Below are 9,743 nucleotides of genomic sequence, written 5' to 3' on the forward strand. Positions count from 1 at the left end.
AGATGCTGGAGCAGCCAAGCACCGGGAGCCGGAGGGGCTGAGGCCGAACGCAAGCTTGGACAGGGCGATTAAAGACCTGAACACCTCTAAGTGATCCTAAACGGACGGACTTGTGCTACAGTAACTCAAAGTTACGAGATGTGAATGAAAGGCTTCCTTAGAAATCATTCTGTCTTTACCACCAACGTATCAGGGGAGAGCGCGAACGCAGTCCCCCACTACCACAAATTATGCAGTCGAGTTTCCCGCATTTGGGGAAATCGCAGGGGTCAGCACACCCGGAGTGCAAGGGATGAGCCTCGCCCTGGGAAAACCACCTGCCTGATCATGGTGTCTCCCCTGCCAGGTAAGTATGCCCGACCCCGCCCCACGCCCAACCACCCTGACCGCCCCACGCCTCCCCAACACACGCCCACCCCGACCCCGGCCCCGCACCCAACCGGCCCCGCGCTGCGGCCCGGCCCGCACGGCCCGGCCCGCGCAGCGCCCGCGGACGCGCGAGGGCAGCGCGGGCTCTGCGCGGGCCGTGTCCCGGCATGCCGCGCGCCTCGCCTCGTTTGCATAACCCCGCCCATAAACCGCGCCCGCACCGCCCCGTCCCGCTCTGATTTGCATAACCACGCCCACAAAACAGACCCGCGCTTCTTCTGCCCCGCGCTCGCGCTGCCCCGCCCCGGCCCCCCCCAGGCCCCGCCCCCTCTCTGACCGGAACCGGGAGCTGCTCCGGGCCCGCGGGTTCGGGTCCGGCTGCCCGGGACTCGGTGTCAGAGCACAGCGCTGCCGGGCTGGAGCCGCAGCAATGGCGGAGCGCAGTCGCCACTGGACGGAGAGCGGGAGATCGGGCCGGGGGTGAGCGGCGCTATCCCAGGGACACAGATCGCTGCCGGCTGGTCCTGCTAACAGAGAGGGACGCGGGGATCCTGGAGATCGGCAGGGCTGCCGGGGCTGCACAGGACCTCGCCGGGTGGTAAGGGCCTGTTCTGGGCTCCAGCACAGGGCCACAGGATGGCACCTACAAGGTGCCACAGCCCAGCAACCCCCGGTACCGCGGGGGTCTGGGCACTGGCAGCAGCACAGGGAGAGCAGATGCCCTTGGAGGGGGTGCCCATGTGCACACGGTGCCGTGGAAATGCCCATGCAGCCTCCAAGGGGCAGCAAGGGGCCATTAAACACCGGTATTCGCTTCACCCCAGACCCAGCAGCTCCCATCACCCCACAGAGCCGTGCACACCCAAAGCCAACACGGTGCCCCTGTTCCTCTCCTGTCACTGCTGGCTGGGCGCTCAGGGATACACCGGCTGCTTGTGGGCAGTGCTGTCCATCTGCAGAACAAAGGCTGAGAAGAGAGATGCCAGCTCACAAAACTTCCCAAACTGCTTGGAAGATCTGGAGCAAAGCTTTTAGATGGGTAGCAACACCTTCTGCGCATGAAGGATGAATAAGATACCTGCTGGGGCAGCATCAAGGTCGTGCTGGGCTTGTCATTGTTGGAGTTTGTGTCAATGAGAATTCAGCCTGTAATAAATGGAATTGATTCGTGCTAACTAAATTGTAACTATTTGGAAAGTTATTATCAGAAGCAATCAAAAGAATCGGTGTTACAAGGCAGATGTACCCCTTTACAGATGTTACGTGTTAAATTGAGGTACAGGATGGAGTTTGGAAGATCAGTGATGTCCCAAGAGAAAAATGGCCTTGAGATAGACAAAATTAGAACTTTAGGCATTGGGTCTAAAATCAGTAAATATCAGACTAATTAGTAACTTACATAGCACAACGCTTAGTACGCACACACAAACCTGTAAGGTTATCCAAAGGACAACGAGGAAGAGGAGAAGCCTTCGCCAAAAGACCCCAAAAGAAGACTGGAGACCCCCTAATAACAAGTGACAAATAACAAATAACAAATAACGTGTGCTGTGAGGAAAAGTGACATAAAGTCAGAAAAATGGGAAATAGGAGGAAACTGACGGGAAACATGAATGAATATGTATAAGCACACGGTATATGAGTTTAGCTGGAAGTGCTTTGTTTTGTACTTGGGGCAGGGTGGGGAACCCCCTCCGTACCCCGGTCAGTTTTGTACATGAGGTGGGGTGAGAAGCCCTCCCCATATCCCGGTCGGTTTTGCTTATGGTTTAATCATACTTAATTATTGGCAGATTAGATATATAAATTGTAATTTTCTGCTAAATTATATTTTTTATTAAACTGTATTCTTTTATACCAAATTATTTTTTAATTTACTAAATTGTATTCCTTTTTAATTAAACTGCCATTAACCCAAGGGATCTAGTTGTCAAAATTCTAATTTCATTTATAACAAGCCGACCCAGCCTGGAAGCAAATTGGAACGTGAGAGCCTGGAAGCGGGGCTTGGATGGGGCAGACAGGGTCACAGGAACAATCCTGAGTGCATGAGGGGAGGGGAGAGGAGGTGGGAGGGCTGTGACTGCAGTTTCTCAGTCGTTGCACTGCCCATCCCCAGGCGGGCACGGAGGGACAGTGGGAGACCCGGGGTGCAGTGACGAGGGACTCTGAGCTCCCGGGCACCAGGGACCAGTGTGCCGCATCTCCCGCGGGGGGAACAGGGCGGTGCGAGCCGCCCCGAGCGGCGGTGATGTGGGACCGGGCAGGGGACACCCCGCGGGCCGTGCCAGCCCCACGGCTCAGGGCCAGCAGACGGAGCGAGCCGGGCCGGCAGCGCTCGGCGGGACCGCGCAAAGCAGGGATGAGCCCTGGGAAAGAGAGGCAGCCCTGGAACCGCTCGGGTGAAGCTCCCGCGGGCACGGGGACCGCCCGGTCCCGGCACGGGCGGGAAGGAGGGGCCGGACGGGCGGGGAGGTGAGAGCGGAGCTCCGGTCACGGCGGGAGGAGCGCCCGGGGCCGGCAATGGCGCAGCCCCGCCTGGGGGCGGGGTTATGCAAACGAGGCGAGGCGCGCGGCATGCCGGGACACGGCCCGCCCAGAGCCCGCGCTGCCCTCGCGCGTCCGCGGGCGCTGCGGGGGCGGGGCCGTGCGGGCCGGGCCGCAGCGCGGGGCCGGTTGGGTGCGGGGCCGGGGTCGGGGTGGGCGTGTGTTGGGGAGGCGTGGGGCGGTCAGGGTGGTTGGGCGTGGGGCGGGGTTGGGCATACTTACCTGGCAGGGGAGACACCATGATCAGGCAGGTGGTTTTCCCAGGGCGAGGCTCATCCCTTGCACTCCGGGTGTGCTGACCCCTGCGATTTCCCCAAATGCGGGAAACTCGACTGCATAATTTGTGGTAGTGGGGGACTGCGTTCGCGCTCTCCCCTGATATTACGGTTAAACGATAGATGAATAGGAAAAATGTTACGTGAGAGCCTTGTGTTTTGTACCGGACTTAGGGTCCCCCCGTACGGTGTGTCAGAGTTTTTAAAACCTCTTTCAGCCAGCGCTCCACTATCTCAGTGGTGGTCTCGGTCTCTGCCTGTCCGAGCACGCCTGTCCTGTCCGTGCAGAAGCGGCAGGAGAACGCAGCCCCGCTCCCGGAGCAGTCGGGATTCGCCTCTCGCAGCTCCCGAGCCCGGCCCGGGCCGCGCTTGGGCTCCGGCGGGCGGCGGGACTCGGGTTCGCCCTGGCGGCACCCTCTGCACACCGACCCGGGGGCGGCAAGGACCGGGGGAGAGTTTCCGTCCAGCTCGGGTTTGGGGTTTTCACTGATAGAGAGAGAACAAATAGAACTCAGCAGCATCTTGGGATGCTTGCTGGGCAGCTATTCTCTGTTACGGCATGTCGGGCGCATGGGGGATAGTTGAACTCCTGCATTTCATGCGCTCCTCTGTTCTGAGAGGAAAGATGTGCGCTAATGTCTTACAGAAGGGTGAAGGGATGGGTGTTAACATCTTTGAAATGAGTCTTGATGTGTCCGCCGGCTTCGGGCAGCAGGTTGCTGCAGAGCCCGGACAGCTTGGCTCCTGAAACAGACGGGTCTGCACAAACCCAAACGTCTGAATTCAGGGTAAAACAGTAGGTTCAAAGGGGAAGAACATGTGATAAGTGGGTCGGGAAGGCTACAACTTCCTGGTACCTCAGCCAGTGGGGAAAGGAAGAGGGAAACATGCGGCTGGGAGTTAGGATAAAAGGAGGCTGTGCCCTCCAAAACCCTGAGAGAGAAAAGGCCGCGGGCATGTGCTGCATGAACTTTCTGCCTTTATCTGAACAAAATTTAAGAACTCCTCTGTGTCCTTTTTGGACATAAACCTCTTGTGTTTGTGGATTGACAGTCACAAAGTTATTCCCCTTATCTAGCGTTACAGCGTGTTTATTAATTTAACTTCTATGTAAACATCGTTTACATTTTCCTAAAAATGTTTTCCCAAACTACGCCTACCCATTTTGAGTTATTTCATGGTCTCTGCTGTTATCTCGTATCATAAACAATTAATTACACGCTTTTCTAGTGGTCATTCCGAAGCTGTCTTGCCTTGGCTTCTGGTCAACTTCTTCTCGGCAGCTCCTGTTTTCTCATTAGCTCCACCAGCTGTCCCCTTCAGGCCGGGTTTTTGTATATTTGCAGTAAAAGCGTTCTTTGTTGCGCTATCTCGTTTGTTATGGTTCAGCATAAAATTGTACACAGTTTCTTCAGCAAGCAAAGAGATGAAGTTCGTTTTATATCAACTCTCATCCTTCACAAGGACGTGTCAAATCCCGCCGCTGGGAGTCCGGCAGCGCTCAAGGGCTCGATGTGGTGTGACCCGGACAGCGCTCACCGACCCGCTCGGAACTCCGCCAGGTGTTTCCCTGGTGTTTCCCGCAGATACAGGGCGGGACAGGCCAGGATCATCCCGGCTCCAGACACGTCAGTCCAGCGGCTCCGCTGGGAAACCGCTCTCCGATTCCAGCAGGGAATGACCCGGGATCCGGCGCCGCCTGGTTGCGGAGGGCGCGCCGCGATTTCTCAGCACCCCGGGCTATTCCTGAGCCACCTCACCGGGAACGGGACCGGAATCCCTTCACTGCCGAGCCTCCACTGCGCGCTTCAGCGCCGCTCCGAGCGCCGGCCCCCAAAAAGAGCAGCAGCGGGCCCAGAGACCACCTAATCCCAGCGTTTGGAGAATTATAGAGACTGCAGCCTCCCTCACCGCCCAAAAATTCAACTTCTTTTCTTTAACGTCCAGACCAGGGGAGAGCGCGAACGCAGTCCCCCACTACCACAAATTATGCAGTCGAGTTTCCCGCATTTGGGGAAATCGCAGGGGTCAGCACACCCGGAGTGCAAGGGATGAGCCTCGCCCTGGGAAAACCACCTGCCTGATCATGGTGTCTCCCCTGCCAGGTAAGTATGCCCAACCCCGCCCCACGCCCAACCACCCTGACCGCCCCACGCCTCCCCAACACACGCCCACCCCGACCCCGGCCCCGCACCCAGCTGGCCCCGCGCGCCGGCCCGGCCGCCACGGCGCGGCCCGCGCTGCGCCTGCGGACCCGCGAGGGCAGCGCGGGCTCTGCGCGGCCCGTGTCCCGGCATGCCGCGCGCCTCGCCTCGTTTGCATAACCCCGCCCATAAACCGCGCCGGCACCGCCTCTCCCCCTCGCTCTGATTTGCATAACCACGCCCCCCCCGCCCCACTGTGATTTGCATGGTCACGCCTCCCCCGAACCACGCCTCGCGCCGCTCTCCCGCGACAGCGCCCCCTGGCGGCGCGGCGGAGCCTCCCCCGCCCCTCCCGGGCCCGTCCTGATCCGGGTCCCGAACGGAACCGGACCCCGAACGGAACCGGACCCCGAACGGAACCGGACCCCGAACGGATCCGGGTCCCGAACGGAACCGGACCCCGCCAGAGAAGGAAGCGCTGCCGCCGAACGCCGCGCTCGGCCGCGCTCCGTGCCGCGGGCAGGAAGGAAACGCCGCAAAAGACGAGGGGCAGAGAGGATGGGAAATAATCCCAAGTGATGCCTGTAACGATGGGAAGGGGTAGAAGAGAAGGAGAAGAGCCAAAAGAAGTGACCAAATCTCTTGTCAGGGGCAGCGAAGCGGCAGAAGGCAAGGTGTACTTCAGGGACGAGGTCTGAGTCGGGATTAACGGCGCTCCAGAAGTATCAGGGTGCGGGGTGCAGGCAGGACGGGCCGAGCAGGGACGGAAGGGAAAATCGGAAGAGGAAGAAATTGGGCTGGACTGAAGGGGACCGGAGGCGTCTCCTGTTTCCCCCGGCCGATCCTTTGGTTGCACTTAAGGCGGGGAGTGGAACAGTGGATTTTCTAGTGGGTACTGGAATATCTTGGTCCATAGTTACCGGCTCTGAGGGACCTTTGAGTGGAAGGTCATTGTTGTTGCTGCAATGGGAGGAAATCTCTCAGGGCAGGAAATCCCTCAGGGGCAGGAAATCCCTCAGACAACCCATGGAATTCGCCGCTGGGAACGCAAAATGACCCCGTCGCTTTCTCCACGTGCCCGAGTGCCCTTTGCCGTGGCTCAGGCAGGGTTTGCTGTGCCGCTTAAAAGCGCAATTAACTTTTCCAAAGGGCTCTGTCCGGTTTGCATATTCCTCTGGAAAATGCATGGAAAGTGCAGCTCTGCCCATTCCCCAGGGAAACCTGGGGGAAGAGGAGGAAATGCCCGGGGAAGTTTCAGGTGTGCTCATACCACTGCTTTGGGCTTTGGGAATCCCGGGTGTAATAAATGGAATTGATTCGTGCTAACGAAATTGTAACTATTTGGAAAGTTATTATCAGAAGCAATCAAAAGAATCGGTGTTACAAGGCAGATGTACCCCTTTACAGATGTTACGTGTTAAATTGAGGTACGGGATGGAGTTTGGAAGATCAGTGATGTCCCAAGAGAAAAATGGCCTTGAGATAGACAAAATTAGAACTTTAGGCATTGGGTCTAAAATCAGTAAATATCAGACTAATTAGTAACTTACATAGCACAACGCTTAGTACGCACACACAAACCTGTAAGGTTATCCAAAGGACAACGAGGAAGAGGAGAAGCCTTCGCCAAAAGACCCCAAAAGAAGACTGGAGACCCCCTAACAACAAGTGAGGCGTGTGCTGTGAGGAAAAGTGACATAAAGTCAGAAAAATGGGAAATAGGAGGAAACTGACGGGAAACATGAATGAATATGTATAAGCACACGGTATATGAGTTTAGCTGGAAGTGCTTTGTTTTGTACGTGGGGCAGGGTGGGGAACCCCCTCCGTACCCCGGTCGGTTTTGTACGTGAGGTGGGGTGAGAAGCCCTCCCCATATCCCGGTCGGTTTTGCTTATGCGTTAATCATGCTTAATTATTGGCAGATGAGATATATAAATTGTAATTTTCTGCTAAATTATATTTTTTTTATTAAACTGTATTTTTTATACCAAATTATTGTTTAATTTACTAAATTGTATTCCTTTTTAATTAAACTGCCATTAACCCAAGAGACCTAGTTGTCAAAATTCTAATTTTATTTATAAAACGAGGCAAGAGACAAACGTGAGTCCGATAAAAGCTGAACCGAAGCCTGTAAGAAAAGACCAGCCCCGATAAAATGAGAGGCCCACCGAGGTCTGGAAATGTTAATAGGCTCTTTTTTAGAGTTTGGGTTATTGCCAATTCGAATTTACCGCTCTTATCCCCCCAGAGAAGAAGCCGAACTCGCCGGGACACAGCGGTGCAAGAGTTCCGGGAACTGAAGTGCTGACGTTCATCGGCTTGTCCCAAACCCCGGCACCCTCTCCTCGGTCCCAGGGACCAAGAGGCACTTTGCGGTGCTGGGTGTGAAAGAGGTTTTTTCTGGTATCCCGGGGGGGGAACAGCGTCACCTTGTCTTTGCCCTGAGTGGGGAAATGCAGCTCAAAGGGGGAAATGATTTCTCGAGATTTGAATGGAACTTTTTAGTTGTTCATCAGCACCTGCGGACAGACACTCGTGACTGCCCAATTCCCCAGTGAACGCCGCACACTCGGCCAATCTTTTTTCTTAGGGAGAAGCCCGAGAGGAACGGACTGTCCGGACGAGAGGCACCGGGAGCGTCACCGGCAGGAGCGGGCAGTGCCCGGGGGAAAGGGAACTCCGGCAGCGGGAGATGGTGCCCATCGCCCCATCGGCCACTCCCTGCGAGCAGAACGCGGCCCCCAGCGGAGGGAAGAGCTGCTCCTGCGGGCTCGGGGCCGCGGCTGCCGCGGTCCGCGGGGCTCCCGGCGGTGCCCGGGCCGGGCGGGTCCGCGGAGCGGCGGGAGTGGCCCGGAGGGGGCGGGGCAGGGGGAAGGCCGGGGGCGGGGTTATGCAAACGAGGCGAGGCGCGCGGCATGCCGGGACACGGCCCGCGCAGAGCCCGCGCTGCCCCCGCGCGCCGGGGGGCGCGGCGGGGGCCGGGCCGTGCGGGCCGCGCCGCAGCGCGGGGCCGGTTGGGTGCGGGGCCGGGGTCGGGGTGGGCGTGTGTTGGGGAGGCGTGGGGCGGTCAGGGTGGTTGGGCGTGGGGCGGGGTTGGGCATACTTACCTGGCAGGGGAGACACCATGATCAGGCAGGTGGTTTTCCCAGGGCGAGGCTCATCCCTTGCACTCCGGGTGTGCTGACCCCTGCGATTTCCCCAAATGCGGGAAACTCGACTGCATAATTTGTGGTAGTGGGGGACTGCGTTCGCGCTCTCCCCTGGTCTCGAGGTTTAAGGACAGATCTCAGCCGGTAGCCGCGTTCAAACTCTCCTCGGTATGGGAGCAGGCAGAGCTGTTCCTCGTCCGTCCTGGCACCCAGCGCTGCTCGCCGCCGCTGGTGCCGGAGGTTGCGGCGCCTGGCAGCGGTCCGGGACGGGGTAAAGCGATATGGGGGCTGCGGTGTGTCGCGGTGGATGTAGCGATGATCCCTAAAGTGGCCCGGGACCCTCTGAAAGGCTCCGGGGGCAGAGAGGCTCAGGAATAGCCGGGGTTCCAGGGCCATCCTCTCGTAACAGGCGCTGGCGGCCACCAGGACTCACATTTCCTGCAGGAATTGGCAGCAGGTCCCTTTATAAACGGAGGCTCTGGGCGGCCGCCTGAGGAGGCGGGATGGTTCCGGCCTGTGCCACGCCGTGAATGCCGGAGCAGGGAAGCACCCGGTAAACCGGGTCCCCGCAGGGGAAGCGGTGAGGAGATGCCGGTCCCGCTCGCTGAGCACGCACTGGGACACACCCGGCCGAGACCGAGGCGGCTTCTGCACCAACAGAGGACACCGACGGGCCTGGGAGGGCAGAGCCCGGACGCCCCCCCGAGTTCCTGCGCCTGCAGGCGATCCACGCGAGCTCCAACTGCGGGAGGCCCGTGGGCAGAGTCAGCACAGGGAGGGCGTGATGCGAGCTCAGATTTACAGCGACAAATAACAACAACTTCTAACACACTGAAATAAAATCTGTTCTTTAACCTCGAGACCAGGGGAGAGCGCGAACGCAGTCCCCCACTACCACAAATTATGCAGTCGAGTTTCCCGCATTTGGGGAAATCGCAGGGGTCAGCACACCCGGAGTGCAAGGGATGAGCCTCGCCCTGGGAAAACCACCTGCCTGATCATGGTGTCTCCCCTGCCAGGTAAGTATACCCAACCCCGCCCCACGCCCAACCACCCTGACCGCCCCACGCCTCCCCAACACACGCCCACCCCGACCCCGGCCCCGCACCCAACCGGCCCCGCGCTGCGGCCCGGCCCGCACGGCCCGGCCCGCGCAGCGCCCGCGGACGCGCGAGGGCAGCGCGGGCTCTGCGCGGGCCGTGTCCCGGCATGCCGCGCGCCTCGCCTCGTTTGCATAACCCCGCCCCCAAGCT

At 58.9% G+C, this 9,743-nt stretch overlaps 5 non-coding genes across 5 annotated transcripts; 2 read left to right on the forward strand and 3 right to left on the reverse strand.

Moving 5' to 3' along the window:
- Positions 1–190: 190 nt before the first annotated feature.
- LOC148184740 (U1 spliceosomal RNA) lies at positions 191–354 on the reverse strand. Its single transcript, XR_015772344.1, has one exon. It is a non-coding gene; the product is annotated as a U1 spliceosomal RNA (small nuclear RNA).
- Positions 355–3,130: 2,776 nt separating this feature from the next.
- LOC148184741 (U1 spliceosomal RNA) lies at positions 3,131–3,294 on the forward strand. The gene has a single exon (XR_015772351.1). It is a non-coding gene; the product is annotated as a U1 spliceosomal RNA (small nuclear RNA).
- Positions 3,295–5,140: 1,846 nt separating this feature from the next.
- Positions 5,141–5,304, reverse strand: LOC148184742 (U1 spliceosomal RNA). The gene has a single exon (XR_015772352.1). It is a non-coding gene; the product is annotated as a U1 spliceosomal RNA (small nuclear RNA).
- Positions 5,305–8,440: 3,136 nt separating this feature from the next.
- Positions 8,441–8,604, forward strand: LOC148184743 (U1 spliceosomal RNA). The gene has a single exon (XR_015772353.1). It is a non-coding gene; the product is annotated as a U1 spliceosomal RNA (small nuclear RNA).
- A 749-nt stretch (positions 8,605–9,353) lies between these two features.
- On the reverse strand, positions 9,354–9,517 carry LOC148184744 (U1 spliceosomal RNA). The gene has a single exon (XR_015772336.1). It is a non-coding gene; the product is annotated as a U1 spliceosomal RNA (small nuclear RNA).
- Between the last annotated feature and the right edge of the window lie 226 nt (positions 9,518–9,743).

Source organism: Pseudopodoces humilis, chromosome 3 (assembly GCF_049639895.1).
Source record: "Pseudopodoces humilis isolate 2021_Gansu_Grassland_sample_001 chromosome 3, ASM4963989v1, whole genome shotgun sequence".
NCBI lineage: Eukaryota > Metazoa > Chordata > Aves > Passeriformes > Paridae > Pseudopodoces > Pseudopodoces humilis.